Raw genomic sequence first — 11,213 nt, forward strand, 5'->3', positions numbered from 1 at the left:
ATTCAAATGGCTTTTTAAAAATTTTTAAAAAGATTTTATTTATTTATTCATGACAGACAGAGAGCCAGAGACACAGGCAGAGGGAGAAGCAGGCTCCATGCAGGGAGACCGACGCAGGACTCGATCCCGGGACTCCGGGGTCACGCCCTGGGCCGATGGCGGCGCTAAACCGCTGGGCTGCCCATAGGCAGGCGTTTAAGTTACACGAAAGCTAGGGGTGTCTAGGTGGCTCAGCCTGTTAGGCGTGGGACTCCTGGTCTCTGCTCAGGTCATGATTTCAGAGTCCTGGGATCGGCCCCCCAGGGCAGGCTCCACGGTCAGTGGGGAGTCTGCTTGAGATTCTCTCCCCCTCCCACCGCCCCCCCCCCCCACGCGGGGACGTGCCCAAGTTCTCTCTCTAAAATAAAATCCCTTTAAAAAATAACATACAAGGAGGATATTGGAAGGAGTTAGGATCCTGTGCCTAAGTTGAAAGATTGCCTTTAATCTGGAGAAGGGATGTTTTCCATTCTTACAGGAAGAAAACAAGGAATGATGGGACAAGGATCAACTACAAAAAGCAGTGTCTGAAATCCAAAGTTACCTGTTATGAAGATTAAATGAGTTAATGCATATAAAGGTCTTACTGCATAGAGCACATAATGTTGTCACATAACAAATGCCCAATAAATGTTAGTTGTTGTTGTTGGTGGTGGTGGTGGTGGTCTCTGTTGAGGAGGAGGTGGCTGGAGTAAGGAGATGGAGCCATATGGACGATGGAAACTAGCCAGGTTTACTGAAGGATAGTGAATTCGTCTGGAGTTGAAGGCAATTTTTTTCTATCTTTTTTAAGATAAAGATTTATTTAGAGATAATTATAAATCCATATGTAACTATAAAAAAATAGTGTATCTTTTCCCCAGTTTCCCCCAATAATTGCATTCTGCAAAACTCTAGTATAATATCACACCTAGAATATTGACACTGATACAGGGAAGATAAGCATTTCCATCACCACGAATATCCATGATATTACACTTTTGTAGCCATACCTACCTAGTTCATTCTAGCCCTGACTCCCTCCATAACCTCCATCAGCTACTAATCTGTTCTGCATTTCTAGAATCTTATCATTTCAAGAACTTCATATAAATGGAGGCATACAGTATGTAAACTTTTGGGAATGGCTTTTTTTTTTCACTCACCATAATTTTCTGGACATCCTTCTAAGTTGTGTATATTAACAATCTGTTCCTTTTTATTGCTATGGCATGGATGTGCTAGATTTATTTGAACATTCACCCACTGAAGAACATCTGGGTTGCTTCAAATTTTTGTCTATTACAAATTAAGCATGTACAGTTTTTGTATGAACATAAGTTTTAATTTCTCTGGGATAATTTAATTGCCCAGAAGCACAATACCTGGGTCATATGGTAAATCTATGTTTAGTTTTTTTTTTTAAGATTTTATTTATTCATTCACGAGAGACACACACACACACACACACACACACACACACACACACAGAGGCAGAGACACAGGCAGAGGGAGAAGCAGGATCCACGCCGGGAGCCTGATGTGGGACTGGATCCCGGGACCCCAGGATCACGGCCTGGGCTGAAGACGGCGCTAAACCGCTGAGCCACCTGGGCTGCCCTAGTCAGTTTTTTTGTTTGTTTGTTTGTTTGTTTGTTTTTTAAAGAAACTCCAAGCTTGTCCATAGTGGCTACACTGTTTTCTTTCTTTCTTTTTTTTTTTTTTTTTTTGCTACAGTTTTCAATTCCCATCAGTCACATATGAGTGACCCAGTTTCTCTGTACCTAGTGAACATTTAGTGTTGCCACAATTTTTCATTTTAGCTATTCAGATAGGTGTGTAGATGGCTCATTGAAGTTTTCATTTGCATATCCTTGATGGCTAATGATGTTAAACACTTTTTCATGTGCTTATTTGCCATCTGTATATCCTTTTTGCTGAAATATCTGTTCATTTCTTTTGCCTATTTTCTAATTGAATTTTTTTACTGTTGAGTTTTTGAGATATCTTAATATATTCTAATTACTAGTCATCAGATATGTGGTTTCCAAATATTTTCTCTCAGTCTGCAGCTTGTCTTTTCATCCTCTTAACCATCTTTTGCAGAATAAGTTTTCAATTTTGATAAAGTCCAGTTTGTCAACTTTTCATAGATCAATCCTTTGACATCAAGTCTAAGAACTCTTTGGCCCTAAAACTCAAAACTATTTGCTCCTATGTTTTCTTTGTAAAGATTTTATAGCTTTCCATTTGATTTATTTATTTATTTATTTATTTATTTATTTATTTATTTTTTATTTTCAATGACGCTTTTATCTATTTTTTTAATTTTTATTTATGATAGTCACAGAGAGAGAGAGAGAGAGAGAGGGAGAGAGAGGCAGAGACACAGGCAGAGGGAGGAGCAGGCTCCATGCACCGGGAGCCCAACGTGGGACTAGATCTCGGGTCTCCAGGATCACGTCCTGGGCCAAAGGCAGGCGCCAAACCGCTGCGCCACCCAGGGATCCCTTTCCATTTAATTTTTAATCTGTAAATCCATATCAAATTGTCGTATAAAATTTGAAGTTTTGGTGGAGGTTTTTTTCCCCCTATGAATGCCCAATTTGCTATAGCACCATTCATTGAAAAGATTATACAGTCTCCATTATTGCTTTTGCACCTTAGTCAAAAATCAGTTGAGTCTGGATCAATTTCTGGATTTTTTACTCTGTTCTATCAGCTTGTATGTCTATACATCCTCCATTACCACACAGTCTTGATTACTGAAGCTATAAAATAAATCTTGAAATTAGGTCCTCCACTTTATTCTTTTTAAAAATTGTGTTGGGGTGGGGGTGCCTGGGTGGCTCAGTTGGTTAAGCACCTGACTCTTATCTTAGCTCAGGTCTTGATCTCAGGGTCATGAGTTCAAGCTCCACAGTGGAGTCTACTTAAAAAGAAAAAAAATTGTGTTGGGGTGCCTGGCTGGCTCAGTCAGTAGACCATGTGGCTCTTAATCTTGAGGTCTTGAGTTTGAGCTCCACATTAGGCATAGGGAAAAAAAAAGAAAAAAATCACTTTATTCTAATTCCTTGTCAATATTGTAGAAATGTTGGGATTTTGATAGGAATTGGGTGAAACCAATATTAGTTTTTGAGGAATTGACATCTTTACAACATTGATTCTTCCAATCCATGAATACAGTGTCTTTCCATTTACTTAGAACTTCTTCTATTTCTTTCATTAGTATTCTGTAGTTATCTGCATATAATTCCTGTACATATTTTGTTAGACTTACACTCAAGTATTTAATTTTTATTTTGAGCAAATGTAAGTGGTATTATGGTTTAAATTTCAGTGTCCAAATGTTCATTGATAACGTATAAAAATACAATATATTTATCTTGTATCCTGTAATCTTAATAAACTCACTTGTCAGTTTTAGGAAGTTTTAGTTTGATTTTGTTTGGTAGATTCCTTAGAATTTTTCTGTGTAGAAAATCATGTCATCTGAAACTAGGGACAAATTTATTCCTTTCTCATTTGTATGCCTTTTATTTCCTTCATTAGCCTACTGCACTGACTAGAACTTCCCATGCTATGTTGAATAAGTGGTAAGAGTGGACATTTTTGCCTTGTTTTCTGTTTTAGGGAGAAACCTTTCATCCTTTCATTCCCTGTAAAGTATATTGTTAGATGTAGGTGTTCTGTAGATGTACCTCATCAAGTTGAGGGGTTCTTCTCTATTCCTGGTTTTCTGAGAGTTTTGAAAATTAGTGGGTGTCAAATTGTGTCAAATGCTTTTTCTATATCAATTCAATGATCAATATGATCATGTGATTTAATTTGATGGGAAACATTGATTGATTTTCAAATATTAAAGCAGCCTTGCATTTTTGGATTTTCAAATATTAAAACAGCCATGCATTCCTGGTCAGGATGTATAAGACCTTTTATACAGTGTTGAATTCTGTTTGTTAATATTTAGTTAAAGGTATTTACCTTTATATTTTTGAGGGATATTTATAAATTCCTTTTGTGTACTCCCTTTGTCTGTTTTTTTTTAATAAATTAATTTTTATTGGTGTTCAATTTACCAACATACAGAATAACACCCAGTCCTTTGTCTGGTTTTGTTATCAGGGTAATACTAGTTTCATAATTGGAATATGTTCCCTTCTCTTCCATTTTCTGGAAGCGATAATATACAGTTGCTGTTAATTCTTTAATGTTTGGTAAAATTCTAGAGTGAAACGATCTGGACCTGGAAAATTTTGAGGGAGGGAGTTTTTAAGTTACAAGTTTAATACTATAAGTTAGAGGGATATTCAAATTAGTGATCTCATATTGGATGAGTTGTCGTAATTTATGTTATTTTTAAAAAGAAATTGGTCATTTTGTCTAAATTGTCAAGTTGTGTGTATAGAATTGTTAGTAGTATTTTCTTATTAATCTTTAGGGTCTGTAATGGCATCTTCTGTTATATCCCTTATTATTGTCAGAAGGGGGTGAAAGTGTGGCTCCCTATGTGGTCTCCACTGATATCTGTGGGTTGGAGGAATGGGGGAGAGCCTTGGTACAACCCGAGGAAGGTAGAAGTCTAGGCTTTGCATTGGGCTTTTGCTAGTGTGGATGTGGATGGGACCATGGTAATTTTTGTGGTGTTTGACTAGAGTAGAGCAGTTATTGTCTAAAAGTTTCCTGTCTTGCTGAGATACTTCTTCCCCTGTGTTTGTGTTCTTCCTTGGATCTTGAGATCCCTAGCTGGTCTGTCTTCTTCTCTGCATCTCCTTATGTTTGTGAGATAGTTAGACATAGATATAGATATAGATATAGATATAGATATAGATATAGATAGATATAGATATAGATATATAAAGTCCAGGGTTTTCAGTTGTACTCCGGGATGAATAGGGAAATGTTCTATTCTACCTCTTTGGCAGCAGAAGGACTATAGGATGTATATAGTTTCATTCGAAAGTATAAAGTTTAGTGATTTTTAAGTACATTTACAGGGTTGTAATGACCAACAGCACTATCCAATTCTAGAACATTTTCATTACTGCATAAAGAAACCTCAAACTTATTAGTAGGAACTTCCCATTCCTCCTCTTCTCCTAGCATCTGACAAACCACTAACCTGCTTTCTGTTTGTATGGATTTGCCTAATTGCAAACATTTCCTATAAATGAAATGATGTGTCTTTTTGTATCAGAAAATTCTAAAAAGCACAAGAATACAAAAGGACGTATTCATTAATTGTCAGAATGGTGATGTCATCATATATCATGCAGCATCTGGAAAACTCCACTGTGTGCCCCTAAAATAATAAGAGTGAAAAAAGCAAATAATGTTTTACTATTGTCATGAAAATAATCTTGCCTTTGTAGATATCCTGAAAGGTTCTTGGGTACCCCCTGCCTGAGTTTCTGCAGACATACTTTGAGAATTGATTAATGAATATTCAAATATTGAATGTTTGGAATTTATAAGAGACTGTGTTATGTCCTGGAAAATAATTAAGATATGCTTCCTAGTTCTCAAGAAACTCAGGTTATATTATCAAATAGTATTTGATGAATTGCTCAAGTCAGTGTGATTGAAAAAGGCAGTGAGATTGAACAAGTCAGTGTGAATTGCCCAAATACAGTGCATATGTGCTGGGAGGTCAGGGGGATTCCATCAGGACTCTTGTAGTAGAAAACCTACCTTCCTGACCCTGCCCAAACATCCTTTTACAAATTCTTATTAGGGCCTTGTTCTACATATCTTACTCCCTTTCTCTTTTTACACTAGTCCAGTAATTTGATATTCTTTCCTTTTCTTCTTTTAGGGAACTCTACCTGTTTTCTGTAGCAGGCAAAAAGTACATGTTCGAGTATCTTTATGCATATGTCCTATAGGGAAGCACTGGAGACGGAAACTCTTTTTGAATTCTCACTCTGACTCTAGATCAATTGTGTTGTTATGAAATGAACTTTAAAGTTTCTCCTTCATGTGTGTGGAGGAAAGGCAGAGTTTCAGTGAAATTTAAGTGTAAACTATTATATTTTTAATATTAGAACATATACTTAAAGCATATTCTAATATTTCAATTTAAATAAACTCATAATCACATTTGACTTTTAAATTTCAAGGTTTCTTAGTCACTGGTGAAGATTCACTTATTTATTCATAAATTATTAAGTGTAAAGTATATATCTTCCTCACTAATAGTACTAATTTAAAAAAACTTAATTGATATATAACATATATAAACAAATAGTACTAATTTTAAAAAAGTTTATTGATATATAACATATATAAACAAATCATAATTTGTTCATTTATAAATGAACAAGTGAATACAATAAACAAATCTGTAGAAACACCAACCAGGTCAAGAGTAAACACCATCAGCACCCCAAAAGCATCTACCTCATGCTCCCTTCTGTCACTCCCTGCCCCCGTTTCCAAAAGCAATCACTATCCTGACTTAACACTAGAGACTAATTTTGCTGATTTCTTTTTCATTTATATAAGTAGAATCATACTATGTCAGATTTCTTTTGTTCAATGTTATGTTTGTAAGATTCATCCATGTTTGCTCATTTTCATTGTTGTATAGTAGTCCATTATATGAATATACTATAATTTATTCTACTATTGATGGGTATTTAGTTTGTTTCAGATTTAAAATGAGGATTTAGTTTACATAAAATACACAAATCTTAACCGTACAGTTTGATGAAACATGAATAATATATATCATATAAACATCACCTCAAGTAGCTGATCCTAAAAATTTCCACTATTCATCCTAATAATTTCCCTTCTACTCCTTATGAGTCATCCCACAGGCAACCACTATTCTAATTTTGATCATCATAGCTTACTTCTGCCTCTTAAAAACATCATATAAACAGAATTATGTATATGCAATTTTTGGGGGGTTTGCCTTCTTTCATTTACCATAAAGTTTTTCAGATTCATCCTTGATGTATCTTTTTATTGCTTAGTAGTATTTTACTATATGAATATACCATAATTTGTTTATATATTCATTCGTTAATGGAGATTTGAACTGTTCCTAGTTTTTGGCTGGTATGAATAATGCTACTATGAACATTCTTGTATAAATATTTTTCTGGATACATCTCTTCTTTTTTCTCTTAAATTTAATTTTTGGATTATTAAGTAGGCATATGTTCAACTTCACAAGAAACCACTGAACTCTTTCAGAGTGGCTGAACCATTTTGTACTCCTGCTGGCATTCATTGATAGTTCCAGGTGCTCAGCATCCTCACCAATATTTGGTATTATCAATCTTTTATTTTATTATTTTAAAAATATTTTATTTATTCATGACAGACACAGAGAGAGAGAGGCAGAGACACAGGCAGAAGGAGAAGCAGGCTCCATGCAAGGAGCCCTATGTGGGACTTGATCCCAGGACTCCGGGACCACGAGGTGGCTCAGTGGTTATCAATCTTTTAAATTTTAGCCCTTCTTTTGGGTGTATAGTAGACACTTAACACAATTTTGATTGGTATTTCCCAGATTACTAATGATTACTAATTTCATATGTTTATTTGCTATAATGGATATCTCCTTTATCTCCTTTTATGAAGTATCTGTTGAAGTCTCTTCTCCATTTTTCTGTTGGGATGACTGTCATTTCCTTGTTGCTTTGTAGGAATTCTCTCTATATTCTAGATGCATATCCTTTTTGGGTTAGACGTGTTGCAAATATTCTCTCCAACTCTCCAACTTGCCTGTTTTACTCTTAATGTTATCTTTTTCTTTTATCAGCTTTTTTCAGATTTAATTCATCAATTTAAAGTGTACAATTCAATGGTTTTTGGTAGGTTACATTATTAATTTAAAAAATTGTGGTAAAATATATATAATGAAGTTTGCTGTTTTAACCATTTTTAAGGGTACAATTCAGTGGCAATAATTATATTCATAATTTCATTCAACCATCATCACTATTTCCAAAACTATTTTATCACTTCAAACCAAAACTTTGTAACTCTTAATGGTGTTTAATGAATAGAAATTTAAAATTTTAAGTTAACCAATTTTGTCAGCCAGTCTTTTCTTTTTTTTTAAATATTTTATTTATTTATTCATGATAGACATAGAGAGAGAGGCAGAGACACAGGCAGGGGGAGGGAGAAGCAGGCTCCATGCCGGGAGCCCGACGTGGGACTCGATCCCGGGACTCTAGGATCATGCCCTGGGCCAAAGGCAGGCGCTAAACCACTGAGCCACCCAGAGATCCCCCAGTCTTTTCTTTTGTGGTTAGTATTTTTTGTGTCCATTAAAAAATGTTTTCTCACTCCAAGATCAGAAGTAATAATAATTATAGCAATAGTAATAATGTGTTAGATTAGGTTGTAATTTATTGTATAATTTTATCAGTCTGCAAGCTCCTTGTCAGAAGCATTTTATTCTATGTGAATGGTACCTCTGGAGCTATGCTACACCAGGCCATGACTGTGCTACATAGACCATGTTTGTTTTGTTCACAGTGATATCCTCAGCTGTTGCAGAGAGCAACTGGTAAGGGCTCAACAAATATTGAATTTGTTTTTTGCAGAAAAATGGCAGTGGGTGAAAGTTTTCTGTTCTTCATTGGAGATGCAGAGAAGGAAATGTTCCTTTGTTTTTTTTTTTTAATTTTTTATTTATTTATGATAGTCACAGAGAGAGAGAGAGAGGCAGAGACACAGGCGGAGGGAGAAGCAGGCTCCATGCACCAGGAGCCTGATGTGGGATTCGATCCCGGGTCTCCAGGATCGCGCCCTGGGCCAAAGGCAGGCGCCAAACCGCTGCGCCACCCAGGGATCCCTCCTTTGTTTTTTTTTTTTTAAAAAAAGGAGGGGAAGGAAATTAAGACAATGTGTAATGATATTAAATGAGAATGAAAGGGGTGCCTGGGTTGCTCAGTGGTTGAGCATCTGCCTTTGGCTCAGGTGGTGATCCTGGGTCCTGGGATCAAGCCCTTATAACAGACTGCCCTCGAGGAGCCTGCTTTCTCCTCTGCCAATGTCTCTGCCTCTATCTCTATGTGTCTCTCATGAATAAATAAATAAAACCTTAAAAAATGATAATGAAAAAGACTCCAGAAGATTGCTAAGTATAACTTTGGGAAAGTTGCAAGACAAATCTGTAGAGGAGCTAATATAGGTCAAACCCTTAATGCACTGTCATGCTTTTTTCCCAAAAATATTTCTAAAGCATGAGTTGAGAAACTTACTAAAAATGTCCTTCTTCAATATTAAGCAAATGAGAGAATCACAGTAAATATAGTTGCAAGATTTTAAAGGACTCATTTGGGACGCCCAGGTGGCTCAGTGGTTTAGGGCCTGCCTTTGGCCCAGGGCATACGTAGTCCTGGAGTCCTGGCATCGGGTCCCACATCAGGCTCCCTGCAGGGGGCCTGCTTCTCCCTCTGACTCTGTCTCTGCCTCTCTCTCTCTGTGTGTCTCTCATGAATAAATAAACAAAATCTTAAAAAATAATAAAGGACTCAGTTATTAAATGAAGAAGGGAGAAAAGGCAGAGGGAGGGAAGGGAAGACAGAGGGAGAGAGAAAGGAGGGGATGGAGGGAGAGAAGCAAGAAAGGCACATATATGAACAAGAAGTGATTTCTCTTCCAGGGTTTGTTCTTGCGTTTTGACACATGTGAAATAAAGAGTATCATTCTACTTATAAACTGGGGCTAATAATAATTATGTTTCAGGGTTATTATGAATCTTAAATGGCAGAGTTTCTTGGCTACAGTAGACACAATGTTTCTTATGGCATGAATTTTAGCAGTTGTGATTAGATTGGGTGAACTTGCTGTGTGCCTAGAGAAAGTCTGGTGTGTATACCTGGAAGCCAGGCAGAAATTTAGAAGTTAATATTGTGGTAGGCATCTTGTATGTTTCCAACAGGTGTCTCTTCCTCTTCTGGTATTAAGGGTGGCAGGGGCCACCACCTAGGTCACTCAGAATTCTTCCTCAGGTTGTTGTTGTTGTTGTTGTTTTTAAGTTTTTATTTATTTAAAAAAAGAGAGAGAGAGAGTGTGTGTGTTTGAGCATGAGCAGAGGGGAAAGCAGACTCCCTGCTGAGTCAGGAGTCCGATGAGGGGCTCCATCCCAGGATCCTTAGATCATATCTGAGGCGAAGGCAGACACTTAAGCGACTGAGCCACCCAGGTGCCCCCTTCCTCAGGGTTTTAGGTGGATCTGGCAGAGAAGAGACCCCTTTTCTCTATTGTGAAGTTGTGGAGATATGGTCTAGAGCTGGGGTTGTGGAGGCCCCATGCATAGAAGCTTTTGGAGATAATGGAGCCCATCCTGAAAGCAAAGATGAGGATGCATACGCATACAGGTTCATCTCTCTCTTCCCTCCATTGTTTATATGACCTAATATTTTCCTTTTCTCAGCTTAAGCTAGTTGAAATTGGTTTTGTTTCTTGCAACTAGGAAGTCCTGATAAAAACAAAAGCAACTTTGGAGCGTGTCCATTACGTTGTTAGTTCTCTTAAGAGTCTAATTTTGGATACAGTTGTGTTATCTATCATTTATAGCTTGTTACCTTATCTGTGTGGCTTATTTATTTATTTATTTTATAGATTTTATTTATTTATTCATGAGAGACACACACACACACACACACAGAGAAAGAGGCAGAGACACAGGCAGAGGGAGAAGCAGGCTCCATGCAGGGAGCCCGACACGGGACTCAATCCCAGGTCTCCAGAGCCTGAAGGCGGTGCTAAACCACTGAGCCACCAGGGCTGCCCCTGTGTGGTTTATTTTAATTTGAAAAGCCAATTTAGAAGTGTCACAAGATTATTTTTCAAATTAATTAAGATAGAATACATAAAAATACAGTATTTTAGGTTCTATTTTGTAGCTTTCTATTACAGCACTATGTAGCATTATTTATTCCTCAGTAGAGTAACAGTAACATTTTGAGGTATATCATTGAAGGAGCACAGAGTTTTCAGCTGAATTTCAATCTGGCTTTCCCTCATGGAAATATGATCCTTGTAGGAATTCCCCGTGACACAGCACAATGATTTGAGAGGTAATTTAGAAGAAGAGTTTTTATAATACACTCATGCATTGAAAGAGAAAAATGTCAGACTTCCTGAATCCAAATGATAGAAGCCCCAGACATTCTAGGAGAAGCAAATATATGAGAGCTTGTCATATTCATTTTAAAAACTAA

Source organism: Vulpes lagopus, chromosome 11, assembly GCF_018345385.1.
Source record: "Vulpes lagopus strain Blue_001 chromosome 11, ASM1834538v1, whole genome shotgun sequence".
NCBI classification, from domain to species: Eukaryota; Metazoa; Chordata; class Mammalia; order Carnivora; family Canidae; genus Vulpes; species Vulpes lagopus.